This window comes from Manis pentadactyla, chromosome 16, assembly GCF_030020395.1.
Source record: "Manis pentadactyla isolate mManPen7 chromosome 16, mManPen7.hap1, whole genome shotgun sequence".
Classification (NCBI taxonomy): domain Eukaryota; kingdom Metazoa; phylum Chordata; class Mammalia; order Pholidota; family Manidae; genus Manis; species Manis pentadactyla.
In genome coordinates this window covers 21944897-21959044 of record NC_080034.1, presented here as the reverse complement: position 1 = coordinate 21959044, position 14148 = coordinate 21944897, and positions in this window count along the sequence as shown.

Sequence of the window (14148 nt, the reverse complement as noted above, 5' to 3'; positions counted from 1 at the left end):
CATTTGTGATAATAGGGACACAGTATTGGAAGGCATGTATCAACTTCAGAGAGTGACTTTGCAGGGTAGCATTTTCTGACTTGAAGTTTCTGGTACATTTGTTGAAATCTCAAACCGTACTTGCTGTACAAGATAATTTGCCAATTGTTTATATTTAAATGTGACAGATTTGTTAATAGAGTTATAAAACATGTTAACTTAGTCTCACCAGGCTTGGTGGGACAATTCTAGCAATGACTACTAATTAAAGGTTTTGTGAGATTCTCTTGTTTTCTTTTGTTTAAAAATATTGGTGAAAACTGGACTTTAATCTGAGATCAGTAAGCATAGGCTGTCTAGGTGGTCAAATATCTGTGCTTTAAGATGGAATTATTTTCAATCACGGTGTCTGGATTCAGATAGTCTTAACAACTGGGATAGATGCATTTTATTGAAATAAAATTCAGACAGGTGAACTATTGCTTAATATAATTAATAGTTTATTTGTTAAATAGAAATCATCTAACCTCTAGAGTTCAACCAGTGTTTTTCAAACTTGTGCACAGGCACTTGGGGAAGACTCATTTTCTCTGTGCAGAATCATCCTAGCTTTGCAAGATGTATGGCATCCCTGGTCACATACCAAAAACCCGAAGGACACAGGCAGAAGCGTGACAAACAAAAATGCTCCACCTATTTCCAAATGCTCCTTGGGGTAGGACAAAAGGTCTGCCTGTGGTTTGGCTAGATAAAAATAACATAGATGGTAAAAAAGTAGGGCTTACTGTTAGTTCTGTGGGCTAGAGTAAATTATGTAACCCTGGGCCTCAGTTTCTTTATTTGTGCAATGAGAATAATAAGGAGCCTCATAAGAGTATTCCTAATGTGATTTTAAGTAATGAATGTAATAATGCATATAAATTTCCTAGTGAATCACTTAGGGAAAGAAGGTAAATAGCATTTAATTAATTAACTTCTATTCTTTCTCTTCCAAGATTTTCCTTTTATAGGAAAGGGTGGACTTGGTTGCTAGAGAACCAGGGCTGTTAAGGCGGGTGTGTCTAGACATGAAACAGGGCCTTGGGCAGTTAGTTTAGGGGTATAACTCTTCCTGAAATGGAATATAGTCTCTAGAGTAAATTTGAGAATATCACTTGATTCCACTTTATGTTCCTAGTACACTTCCCTCAACATTTCATTTTCACTTCACTCATCAGTTTGTTATGGAATCCAGCAAATCAGTGTCCTACTAGTAGGTTTTATCTGCTACAGACTAGCTTACTGACCAGCAGTAACTTCCAAGGAGTAGATACAACTTAGATTTTTGTCATTTCAGACTATGGGTTTTCATGGTAGAGATAAAACAAAACAGGCTGAGTAGGATACCCATCATTTCCTGAAAATTTGACTTCTGGATAGCCAGCAATCAGCTAGGCTTCCTCTCAAATTCTTACCATCATCTGTTACTTTGAAGTGTTGTATATGTCGGAGTATCTTCAATTCTGTGTATGTTTCTGAAGCACAGGATCATGGATGAAAATCCTGGAAGCGTTTTTTTCTCAATGCTGTTTAGCCTGTTGTGCCTTTTTAATCTGAAAGAGCTTCCCAGAGAATCCAAAGTATATATACTCCCAGTGTCTGAGCTCTTCATTTCTCTTCAACGCAAGTCTGTAAGAAAGTCAAAATGGAACTCTAGATCTAACAGTTTTCAGGGTCTCCTTGGAAATGGAAAGCAGCCCAGAGGACAGAACATCAGCCATGGGACTCATTGTTTCTAAGATTTGGTAAATTTACTGAGAATCCACTAGTCAAGACCAAGGCCAGGGAGACCAAAACACAGCATTGGCAACCTAGTGATGTAGATTGAAAGTAACAATCATGATAACAACAGTGACTGCTTATTGATTCACATGTTCCAAGTGGTGTTTGAGAACATTAAAGTTATTAACTACTGTAACTCACAATAGCATTATGAGGGAGTTAGTATTAATGTTTCTATTTTACAAATAAGAAATTTGATATCCAGGAAAGTGAAGTGATGCATCTGATGTCATGTCCTACAAACAGTAAATGGTGGAGCCAGGATCTGAATCCTGGCACCTTAACTCAGGATCTTAGCCTAGAGAAGGGCATGACTCACTGTCTGGAAGACCAGAGGGAAGGCTTCACAGAAAAGCTGTCCCTGATATTATGTCTCAAAAGATGAGTAGGTATTCTCCAGGCAGGTAAGACAGGGAATGGTGTGCTAGGTAAAGGGAACGGAATCTGAACAGGCTTAAAATTTAAAGGCTTTTAATAGTAAGTATGCTGTGGCAAACTCAAAATGGATTTTTTCAGGAACTTTAGTATGGGACAAATTAACAGCACAGGTGGACTTTAAGGAACCAATAGGGAGGATGCAGTACCCCAGAGCTAGTAACATCAGGAAGTCATTCTCATTCCAAGAGCAAAAGAGACAAAGGTGTGACGGGAGGGAGTGACCGTCCAGGACCACTTAGAGTAACTGTGTGGAAACAGGATCAGGATGGGAACCTCTGGTAGAGGGTGCAGCCAACCCACAGCAGCCCAGCATGAGGGGAGTAGGGAATACATCTACAGATTCACACTTCTCTCACCCTCCCTATGCTGCCCATTGGCTGAAACCAGCTAGAAGCACAAGAGCAAATGAATTCAGGGATGGATTCATCTGACATATCTTTGAATGGTTTTGGACAAAGTTAACTTTTGGGTAATTTCCAAAGGTCAAGTATGCTTGCTGAATGACAGTAGAATACATATCTATTTCCTTAGAGAAAGATCATAAAGCCACAGTGATATTTGATGGGAATCTGTTCCCAGATGCTTCTGAAACTTGACTCCATACAAATACAGTAGTAACTTAATACTAGGTCTCATTGAGCAGATTCAAAAGTAACTTTTTTCAATTGCCCCTAAATTAATTAATATTTTTATAATTAGCTAGGAGACTTCCTGAATAAAGAAGAGATATTTGGAATCTTTCAGCTATTAGTGAATCATCTGGGCACAGAAACAGACCTATGTTTCTTTCAGGCAGAAAAATAAAATAAGTTACTTTCATCTGGTTCTAATTCAAAAGTAGACAGAGTGAATTTGATTCAACATTACAAAAAAGTCACCTTTTGGCTGAGATCTTGCATGGAAAAATTCAACCCCAAAGGACAGAATTATGAAACATAATATATAAGCAAAGAAGTGGGTTAGATAAAAAGGAAGGAAGAATATTCTAGTTGAAATCTGTAAATAACATGAGCTTACCTATTAAAGTTCACTTTTGCAAATAATCTAAAAAGAAGATAATAGTGTTACCACCAAGGGAGATAGAATACCTATCCCTTTGGAGAAAATGAGCAGGGTTTGGATAATTGAACTATTTAATAATAATTATAATAGTTAACATTTGTATTTGTCCAGACACTGTAATTAATACACGTATTTAATCCTCTCCCTAGAAGGTAAGCTGTATTATTAGCTTCACTTTACATACAAGTAAACTACAGTTTATAGAGACTGAATGATGTTTCCCAGGTTCTGTATCTACCAAATGACTTTGTTGAGCCACATAGTCAGACCTTTTGACTCTATTGGCCAACATACTTGTGTTAAGAAAAAGAGGGTGGATGGCAAGGTATCCCTGCAGTGTGCACACTGGTCTCCGATGATTTGAATTAGTTCATAGAAAACCTAGTGGACTTGAAAAGAGAGCTGATGACCTGTCACCTCTGTCGGGTATACAGGGTCTTTCTTCACTTCGTGTCTGAACTCCTTATATTTCCTGAGTAGAGTTCAGAATGGCTGACAGACTTTAGAGCTTTTAAGAGAAAAAAGCTGGGGCAAAACACAGACTATCTTTTAGGAGAGACGTTATAAGCATCCATGATTAACCAAGGCTAACCCTGGCCTCTGCTGTGTTTTGGAGTAAGGTGCCTTAAGAACTGTGTGCCGTAGAATCCGTGCTTTTCGTGTTGGCTAACACAGCAGAGGTCGGTGATATTCTCTAGGATGCCTGTTCTTAAACAAGGTGATCAGTCAACTGATGCAACTGATACAAGTGAAAATAGATACTAAATTTAGTAGGTTTGCGATCCACCAATTAATACAGGTAAAATATATACTAAATCTATTAGGTTTCCAAACTAAACTGTCTCTTGAGATTAGTGTATATACATTTTTCATATCTAAAACTAGGAACCCCATATATCTGTTCTTCTGGGATTGGGTAAGTAAGTCTTAGGTATATAAAAACCATCAATGAGTTATTGACTTCATGAGGGAAATGTTTCCATGCTCACGAAATCCATGTTTTTATAGCAGTTGACCTTGATCAGCTTCCCATTCAGTGTTTATATTTATGTATTGAAAAACAATACTGGAAGGATTTCAGTGTCAGTAAAGTGATATATTAAGTCTGTCCTCTCTTCCCCCTTCTTTTCTCTGATATATATATGATTGTTCTTGGTGATAACACATAGAGGTAAGGCAGTATTATGGGGCAGTGGGGCAGTGGTACACAACTATTTACCCCACTCATGTTAAAAAGGTTCAGAGGGGCAAATGGACAATCCACAAAAGATCCAGCCTCACCAGGAGTGCTGACAGAGAGGTAGGGAGCACCCCATTCCTAGAAGATCATGTTCCCAGCATCCTCCTAGGTGAATGCACTGAGGCAGAGGTCCTGCTGCCTATCTGGGAGTGTGAGGCAATACAAAGTATAAGGGAATCATGTGGCTTTGATACGGACTTCTGGTCTGCCTTGGTGCTGCCTAACCATATTATCTGAATTCTCACCTTTGGTTAGTTGCAAAAGCAGAGACATTATCTCGAGAAAAACCCTCACTCAAATGCACATTATATACCTGTGTGTGAGAGAAAGATGGATCAATGGTCTATAAATAAATATGAGCTGCTTTTCAGGCTGGCACAATGCCTCTTGCCTAGGAGCTTTGAGAGCAGGGCAGAGTCTTTGCCTGGGAGCCTGAGGCTCTCTGGATGGAGGTAAGAAGAGACCAGATAGAGAGCTGAGGCTGGGCTGGAACAAAGACTTCAGACCAAGGAACAAGGCCAGTGGCTGAGCGTGTGGGGTCTCTCCATTGAAGGGTAAGGAAATAGAGGAAAGGATAGTAAAAGGGCCAGGGTTGTGACCAAACATGGGAAGGTCCCCCTAAACAACTGAACCTCTTTGCCTCTTTGCCAGTTTTGCTTTTGCTCAGCTCTGTGCGTGAGGGTGCTGTAGCCTCAAGTAATTCATGACTACAAATGATTTTCCTTACCTTTTGTACAAGGCAACTGAGATTAAGAGACAAAGGCCCCAGTGCTCTTTCTGTTGGGAACGTTGGGACTTTGAGTGTGACCACTCTTTGCCTGGGCCTTCTTAAATTCAGGTTAACATCTGTCCTACCTCAGTGGACAAACTGCAGTGTCAAAAAATGGGAAGTGACTTTGGAAAGCGTAAAATGTGAGATCAGTGTAAGAACAGGTATGATAAAACAGTTCTTCTTCAAAATATCTTATTAATTTCTTGGGACTATTTGATCACCTCTGCATATATTTCCATTTTTATGCTGAGGCGCATGTTACCTGCACATGTCCATATATATATATATATATATATATGGTACGGACGTGAACTTAGTTTCCTTTTTTTCCTCATTTTATAAATCACTGCTACCAGCTGATAGAAAAGAAAACCAGAAAAGTGTTTTTTAAGAGGTTAAGTAACAGAATGTATAAAAGTATATAAAGGAAATACATGCAAATAAACTAGACAATGAAAGGATTTTTTAAAAATAAGAAAGTGAAACATAAAGCACATATCAAGTATTTACTTCTGAGGTTGTAAAGTGAACAACTTAGCAGTCTCCTTTTCTTACTTAACTTCCTACAGTGTGTCTACATAGGAAATAATTTGACCGACCCATGAAATGCCTCTTCTGTAGATTCCAGGCCCTTTTGTTTCATCTGTACAAAAACTGCCTCACCAACAAAATATGAGTAACCACTTCCATTTTCCCCACTGTAATCTGTTCCTTACTGCAGGGCCAGTGTCTCATCAAATGTGGAATCCGTGGTTCCCTTAGATGTAATTAGACGGGCAGCAGTTTAACCCAGCTCATCTCACCCTCAACCTGTCAGCTCTCAGGGGTCCTGTACCTGTGTGTTATGAGCATTTTAAAGAAGTTTCCTCAGAAATGAAAGACTCATGTAAAATATGATGTGTGCAAGGAATTTTTTTCTTTTAAAGCTAAGGCAATTGAAAACATGAGTATGAATTTTTAAAAAAAGACTTCCTTGAAATTATAGAGTCTACTATAAGCTTGGTATCTGGAGTTGAGAAAATAATATATGCTTCTAGAGATGAAGTGTTCAAATATGATAGTACATATCTAGGGAGTGATGAGACTGATGGAATAAGGAAAGGAGGTGTTAAAGAAAAGTAGTAACTGTGCAATAGTTGAGACAGCCCTGTGGTGCAAAACCTAAAGTTGGGTATATATTTGTGTATACTTGTATTGCTGGAGTTGTCTAAAAGAAGACCCTTTTGGGGAGCAGGACCACCAATTAAATGGCACTGTGACCTAGGTAATGGGATTGTCCCTCTAACTGGTTAAGCTTATTGAACTTACAATATGGACTAATACAATTTGATTATGACATCATTTTTAAGATTGATTGGCTATGCATATTTATAAGTTAATTATTGGTTAGCTATGGTTAGCTCTGCATACTTACATGGTTAGCTGTGCATACTTAAAGGATGTGTGAACTACTCATGTCTGGGCAGCTACATTCTTGAATGCCTGGCAACTCTTAGTGGGAGTCAACATTCCAGTCAGTTGGCTATAATGCACACAGAGAATCTAATGTCAACACAACCCTTATCCATGCTACTGTTATGTGGCTCAAACACTACCTGCTGATGAAAGCATTGTTCCCTGCTGGGAAAGAAAAATCCAGTTCCTTGGGACACATAAGATTCCAAAGGAATTCTGCAACCTTCTCTGCCATCTACAAGTGATAGTAATTTCCAGTTACCTTGTGTGGTAGTGATCCCCCTCCACTCATCCCTACTGGATCTTGGGAGCTGGAAGGTGACATTAAAGCTGGTGTATTTCCTGCACTTACATTGTCTAACTTTGTGTACAGTCACAGTTATTCTGGAGGAAAAAGAATCTGCTTGTAAATCTACCTCTGGACAAGAAAGTTAATGCATACTCTGCCGAAGTATATTTATCAGTTTGTTATACTGTAAAAATTGAACCATTGCTTTGGAAATTAAGGTTATTATCCTGCCAGACTATGTTATTGGGGATCCTATGGTAGGTAGCATCATTGTATATTGGAGCTGGTTTTTGACCTAAGAAAATTTAGGTTCCACAATTTGTTCTTTCTTTATTTACTTGGGAAGTCATTTAACCTAACTTGGACTGTAGACTCATCAAGGCTGTAACAATGGTAATGAGTTCCCTTGGGAATCCACGAGATAATCGTGAATTTGTTTGTTAGCTCTGAAGCCCTACCAAGCAGAAAAAAGTCATTCTAAAATGTCCTCACATGGTTATATTGTACCCCTTAAATGTGTAATGTAAATCAAGTTTTGCACATTACTCAAGTTTTCATGCATCACAAAATAAAAATGTAGCTTTGCTTCTCCTGTGTTACTTATCTTTAAAGATTGTCTAGAACCATTCAGTTCTCTGAACTGTAATTTTAACAGTTTTTTAAAACAAACACTCCATATGGTGTTCCCTGATCAAACTATGAGTGTTTCCATTTGTTTCATCTCAAGAAACCCCATTGGCAGCATGTAATGAGTGCTTGGTGCCTATGTTCTGAGGGAATTGTGGGAAGGGGGCAACTGGAGCGGTGGCCCTGGCTCTCATTCCCTCCCGTCCTCCTCCCCCGCATGAGGCTTCAGCTAGGGCAGGCAGGCTGGAAGGCCTTGGAGAGGCCTTATGTTTCAGTTCTAAGGCTAGAGCAGGTCCAGGCTTGGGTTCTGCATGGCCAGGGTGTCAGTTGTGAAGAGGAGGTCTGATTTGTCCCTGAGGATGGAGGAGAAGTGCAGAATTCTGTGTATGCCACAGTGGTCAGCTGACGTGACCCCATTCAGCAGATACTGCATTGGCCAGCTTTGGGTCATCCTGGGGAGGCTTGCCAGCTAACCCTGGAGGGCACGGTGGGGGCAGTCATGTGGGTGGGGGTGAGTTGCTCCAAGTCCCTGAGACTCTGAGTGGTCACATGTTCTTAGGAAGCCCAGGAGCAGAAAGCCTCAACAGAATGTGAACTACTTGTCAGCTTGTTCTCTGATGGACCGTGAGGATGGAGATGGCATTCTTTCCCCATTTTCTGGTTTTCCATTGCTTAAAAGGTTTTACAGTTGAACTGGATTGCCCAGTGCTTATATACTATGAGGCAAAGACAAGTTACAACTCAAGGGCACTAACAACCTGAGAGGGGAAGACCTCTCTGATTATCTGGAGCAGGCAGCCTCCATTGAAGTAGAGACAATGAAAATGTCCATTGTTATGTTTTATAAAGAATACTAGAACTCTCAAGTGAGTAAAACAGGAGTGTGAAAAATGACCTCTGTTTTGAAATTATGAAACATGGTGCATGACTTTAAAAATCTAATAGATGACTTGAATAAAAGTGTAGAAAAAAAAGTGGTGAGTGGAAGATGAACAGAAGAAACAGCTTATCTCATGAATGGGCAAAGATATAGAAACCAAGAGGGAAAAGTGAGAGGCTGAAAGAGCAGTTCAGGACTAATAATATACAGTCAATAGCAATTCCAGAGACAGGAAGAGTGTTACTTACGTAGATGATAGAAGAAAATCTCCCTGACTCCAGAAGGACTTGAATGAGCAGATTGACTGGGCTGACTTAGTCTCAGGCAGGATAATAAAAGACACACATCCAGGATATCACTAAACCTAAGAATAAAGAGAATGTATCATAAGCTTTCACCCAGAAAGGACAATTCACTGATGAACTGGGAATCACACTAGCATCTAATTTCTCATCTACAATTCTGGAAGCCCAGAGATCATGAAATAACAGTGACTACTTAGAATAAGAAGAGAAATTAAAACAAGATGCTACTTATCCAAGGAAAAATTCACAAGAATGTTTTAAGTAATCAACAATTGATTTATAGCCACAAGGCAAAAATGAAGAAAAGTGAAAATATTGGCAGGCAGCAAATCATGCCATACATACATTAATGTAAATGGTTGGAAATGTAAAAACAAATGTGTATTTGTTAAATAATGAGTTTTGAAACAGAAGAGGCATTCTGTTATGGGAGAAAATAAAGTGCACAGCCAGGAACTAAAATTTTTCTCAACAAAACCTAAGAGCTGAGAGGAAGGGTGGGACATTGGAAAATGATGTCGGAAGTTGTATTTCATCTTGCTGAGCTGCAGTGCAATGAGGGAAAGTTGGAAGGCTACCTCTGATATTCAAATATAATAGAATAATAAAAGTTTTATATAACAGGAATGAGAAATTAACAACTGGTCACATTAAAAACAGTAGTAGAATTTCCAAGTTTTTAACAGAGACAAAGAAAATGATTAGAATCTTGAGCCAGAAAGTATTAAGAAAGAGAAAACGGGAAATGATAATAAACTACGATTGACATTAAACATAACATGGAAGGAGTAAAGTCACTCATTTAGTCATTCCACTAAATGTGAATGGGATGAAATCCTCTTCTCTCATACAGGATGCATGAAGAGGGGTCAAGTAAGATTGATACTGATCCCCTAGCGAGAAGACAAGACATAAATACTGGGTTGAATAAATTAATCTATATGTGTAATTTCCTAGATTTATCTTCCCAGATTACTTATATCCACTATGCTATGCAAACCCTTTTGTGAGTGTAGCTAAATATTTCTATTGTGTGTCATCTCAGTAGCAGGGGATCCCTGTGTCAGCTCTTTGTGGTGGACATCGCTCTCCCTGAACCAGGCCACAGGCAGGACTGTGGGCCAAGGGACACAGGGATCACACCTGGATTGCGGGGTCAAGTCGGCCTCGATCCAAATTTTGTCTCTGCCATTCACTTGCTGTGTAGTTCTAGAAGAGTGACTCCCTCTCAGTGAGGTTCAGTTTCACTCGGTGATACATATGTGGATCTTGAACAGTGGTTGTGAGGATTTCATTTGTTTATATAGAGTTCTTTAGAAGTTTCCGGCACATAGTAGGCACTCAGTGAATATCAGCTATTATCTTTTTTCTTCTTTTACTGTCTTCTAGTCTCACCCAGTACATCTTCCCAAACAAAATTCACAGATTCAGAGAAGATGTGTCATTCAGTCTTGACATGGATATCCAGGAAGAACATGGGAAGACAGAGGGTCACAGGGACTCCGGGAATCTTTCCACATTTTAGGTTGTGGCTGCAGTGACACAAGGATAGCAAAGAGTGCACCTGTCTGAACAATGAGTTTTGTGCCAGATTGAATGTATGCAAAGGCAGAATTTCCAATTCAATAGATTCTATCCAGACTTTCTCTAGTGTTCGTCTGAATATTCTCTGGTAACTGTGCTTCATTTTAAAGTGTATCTTTGAAAATAATTTACATCTTTGTAGATATGATACTCCTGGGTGCCATTATTTATTAAGATCGTTAAATAGTTAAGTGTATGCCTCTCCCTTCTGCCCTTTGCTGTGTCTTTTAAAATTGTCATGTAAAACCTGTTTTGGAATATCAGTTTAGTCGATTCCAACAAATACTCAGATGATGTTTGTTTTGCACTGGCCCCTATGAGAGGAGGATTTCCAGGGCAAGTGAAACATGCTCACTGACCTTACACAACTCAGAGTAATGTGAGAACATAAACAAGTAAATAAACACATCAATTATAGGGGTGCAATATGCACAGAGAGAAAACCAGGGTGCTAGAACGTGGAAGAGAAGCCATTAACTCAGACTTGGAGTGCTGGAGATGGATCATCAGGGAGCCTCGTCTTAAAGGAGGGTTAGGAAGAGGGAGTGAGTAAAGTGGAAAGGAGACGTGGGAGGGGGGAAGGAGCAGGCAACAGTAAGGCAGGTGTTGGCAGCCAAGGAGCAGTGAAAACGAAGGGCCAGGGGCTGTCGAGAGCTCTGTGGAGGGCCTCCTGTCAGTGTTGATTAAATAAACAATCCTTACTGGAACCTCATGGCATTGATTATGCCAACAGGCCTGGGCTCTTGACTCCTTGATTCCTTCTTAACCAGAAGTGTCTGTGATTTTGGTCCCATTCAACAAAGTTCCTGGTGATTTTGCTCTTTGGGGAAGTATTCCCCTGAATAGAGAATACTAGAATCTCTGGGATGGGTGGAAGCACATACAGTTTTGAAAGCATCATGTTATTCTCCACATTGAGAGAATCACCACAATAAAACGAGGTCTTCAAGGATTCATCCCCCTTGTCTTCCAGACCAATCAGTGAATAGATCCACCCCCCACCAGCTGTACGGAGGTTACCTCTTCTGTAGGAGGCCACACATTCTCCCTCCAATCTCCTGGGTCCACCTTCTTTCTAGTCCTCAGAACCACTCTACTAGGTCTATATAATTTTCCCTGTTTGATTAAAAGTTTTTACTGTCCAGTACTTAATTACCAACTTACGTAGGCTTACATTCTTGCTTTCGTTTGCCACATGTTCTCTGACCTAAATCCCTACACTCCTGTGTCATGCAAAAACTCATGGTCATAATAATTTTTAGGCTTTTAGATCAACTGCCAGGATCAGGAACAAAATACTTATGTAGTTAAAATACTCATCGGCTGTAAAGAGTCCTTCTCCTTATTTTGAGTCATCAAACCTGGTTTATTTAAGAGAATGTTTAAAAAATTGGGGGCAGGGAAGAAAATAAAAGTGGATTTCATTATACTTGTATTTTTATAGAAACTATGTGGCTTTTATGCAAAGATACTGTCATTTTTGTGCACAGAAAGTATTCATTAAAGTGTGTGACACACACATGCGTACATACACACACACACATACCCCAAAGCAAAAGAGCAAATAAACTCTTATAAGGCAGCATTCAAAGTACAGAAGCATCATGTGGGCTATATAAATCATGCATAGATTATTTTTAAAAGAGAAAAATTTCGGCCTTTTTAAAGTTAAAAATTGTATCAATATTATATAAATCTAATTACTTAGGTTGTATAGTATTCTCTTCGTGGGAGGAACCCACAATTTCTCTCTCTCTCATGTGTTTCAGCAATTGTTCACATGCTCTGAAGCCTCAGATGTTGTTATCAAATACATTTTTGCATAAGACTGGAGTCAATTTGGTCATAGCTGGGGAAAGAATGTTGTTGTTTTGGTAATGTCTGTCCCCTGTTATTTTTTTTTAATCTCTTTAATCTGACTCCAGTTAAGTCTGCAAGCCAATCTATTAGTGTTTTCTCCTGCAAAGTCCTGAGAGCAGAGTTGGTAAATTCTTTCATATTTCACTGGGTTGTGTTGTGATTCAAAAAATGGGAGACTCATTCTGGCTACAGAAAAGATAAGGCAGGGGTACTGAAATTCCAATTCCAAGGGCCCTCCTTTCTTCTTTTATATGCTCCCATTTCTCCTGATTTCTTCTCTTCCAGCATTCACTTTTCCTTCCCACTGAAGACCCCATTGTTTATTTATGAACAAAGTTTGATCAGTGAAATCTTCAACTTGGTGGCAAGACCAAGCTGCCCCTAAATGTACAGGGTAGCTCCTTCCAAGCAGGTGGCTATTACAGGGGACATTTTTCATAGGCCCGACAGGAGATTATAACTCTACAGTTTGGCATTAGGCCTGTAAAGCAATGCCGGTTCCCAGAAGTTGGAAGAGGAGAACCAGGGGCTGCGTTGAGCAAGTCTACCTTGTCACCACCTTGGTTCTAAGCCTTCTTAAACTCAGAGCCTCAGTAGGTCCCTTGTCACTTTGAGATTCATAGTGATGGAGATGATGCTGGTGGTGACTATATTGGCCAATGAATGATAAAACCAAATTTCAGGGGGAAATGCTCCTTATAAAATTGGGGAAATTTTCAAAGGCCTCTGAGCTTGTTGAATAAATAAGTGACTGACTAAATAAATGAATAAGAAAAAAATCCAGTTTGAAGGGCAATTCAGTCAAGCTACCCTAACATAGACTATATTTTTGTCTGTTCAAAATGTGTTTGCCCCAGAGTCAAACAGCCCGCTGTGTTCTGCTTGGTGATATATGAAGCAGAAAGAACACTGTCTAATTTTTATATCCAGTTGAACCTGAAGTACCTTGAGATGGGGAGGGAGGTGGTACATCTCACTCCTCCTCAGGAATTACTATTCATGCAAGAATCACTCTTCAGCTATCCTGGTAACCCTCCCTAATTCCATTAGCCCCTCAACCACTGGGTGGTAAGCAGGCAGGGGGACTTGTGATCTAATTAAAATTAATTGGTTGCCTGCCAATTAAGGAGGAGTTTTTTTGTGTTTAATTAAGAGGGGGTGGCTATGTTTTATTTATTTTGTATTTCCTTTGTAGGCAATGGTAAATACCTTCTAACTCTCTTTCTATACTCTTCTTTCACTCTTAGCTTATTTTGGAATACTCACCTGTACTGGGGTTAAGCACTCATGCAAAGAAAGGAAGATCCCCAACTACTTATTTAGTGATCTTCTCAGGTAGAAATTCTCATAGGAAGACTTCTCTACCTGGGCAGTTTAGTTGGTTGATATCTTGTCCATTTTTATAGAGTTTTGAGAAGTTGCCTTTTAGATGTTTTATTTCCCTAATGACTCCACATAACACCTATATAGAACCATTTAGAAATCTCAGAAGTGAAATCAAGTGTACAAGGAACCAAACAGAATGTTCCTTGCCTTTGACAAAAGACTAAACAGAGGATAGGACACTGAATCATCTACCCAGGTCTAGATAATTATTAATTAATTTACATTTATTTATTTTACAATTTACTATTGTACATTTAAATTAATTGTAGTTACAACTGTAATTTTCCATGATTTACATTATAATATTCCATTTACTAGACTGTTGGGTCCATTGAAATAATGTCTACAAAGTGTCTGTAGCATTCATAGAGTTAAAAAGGAGACTGAGGTCATATCTATACAAGGAAATAAATTAAAATTCCAGCACTGTGGTTACAGGGCGCTTAGTCT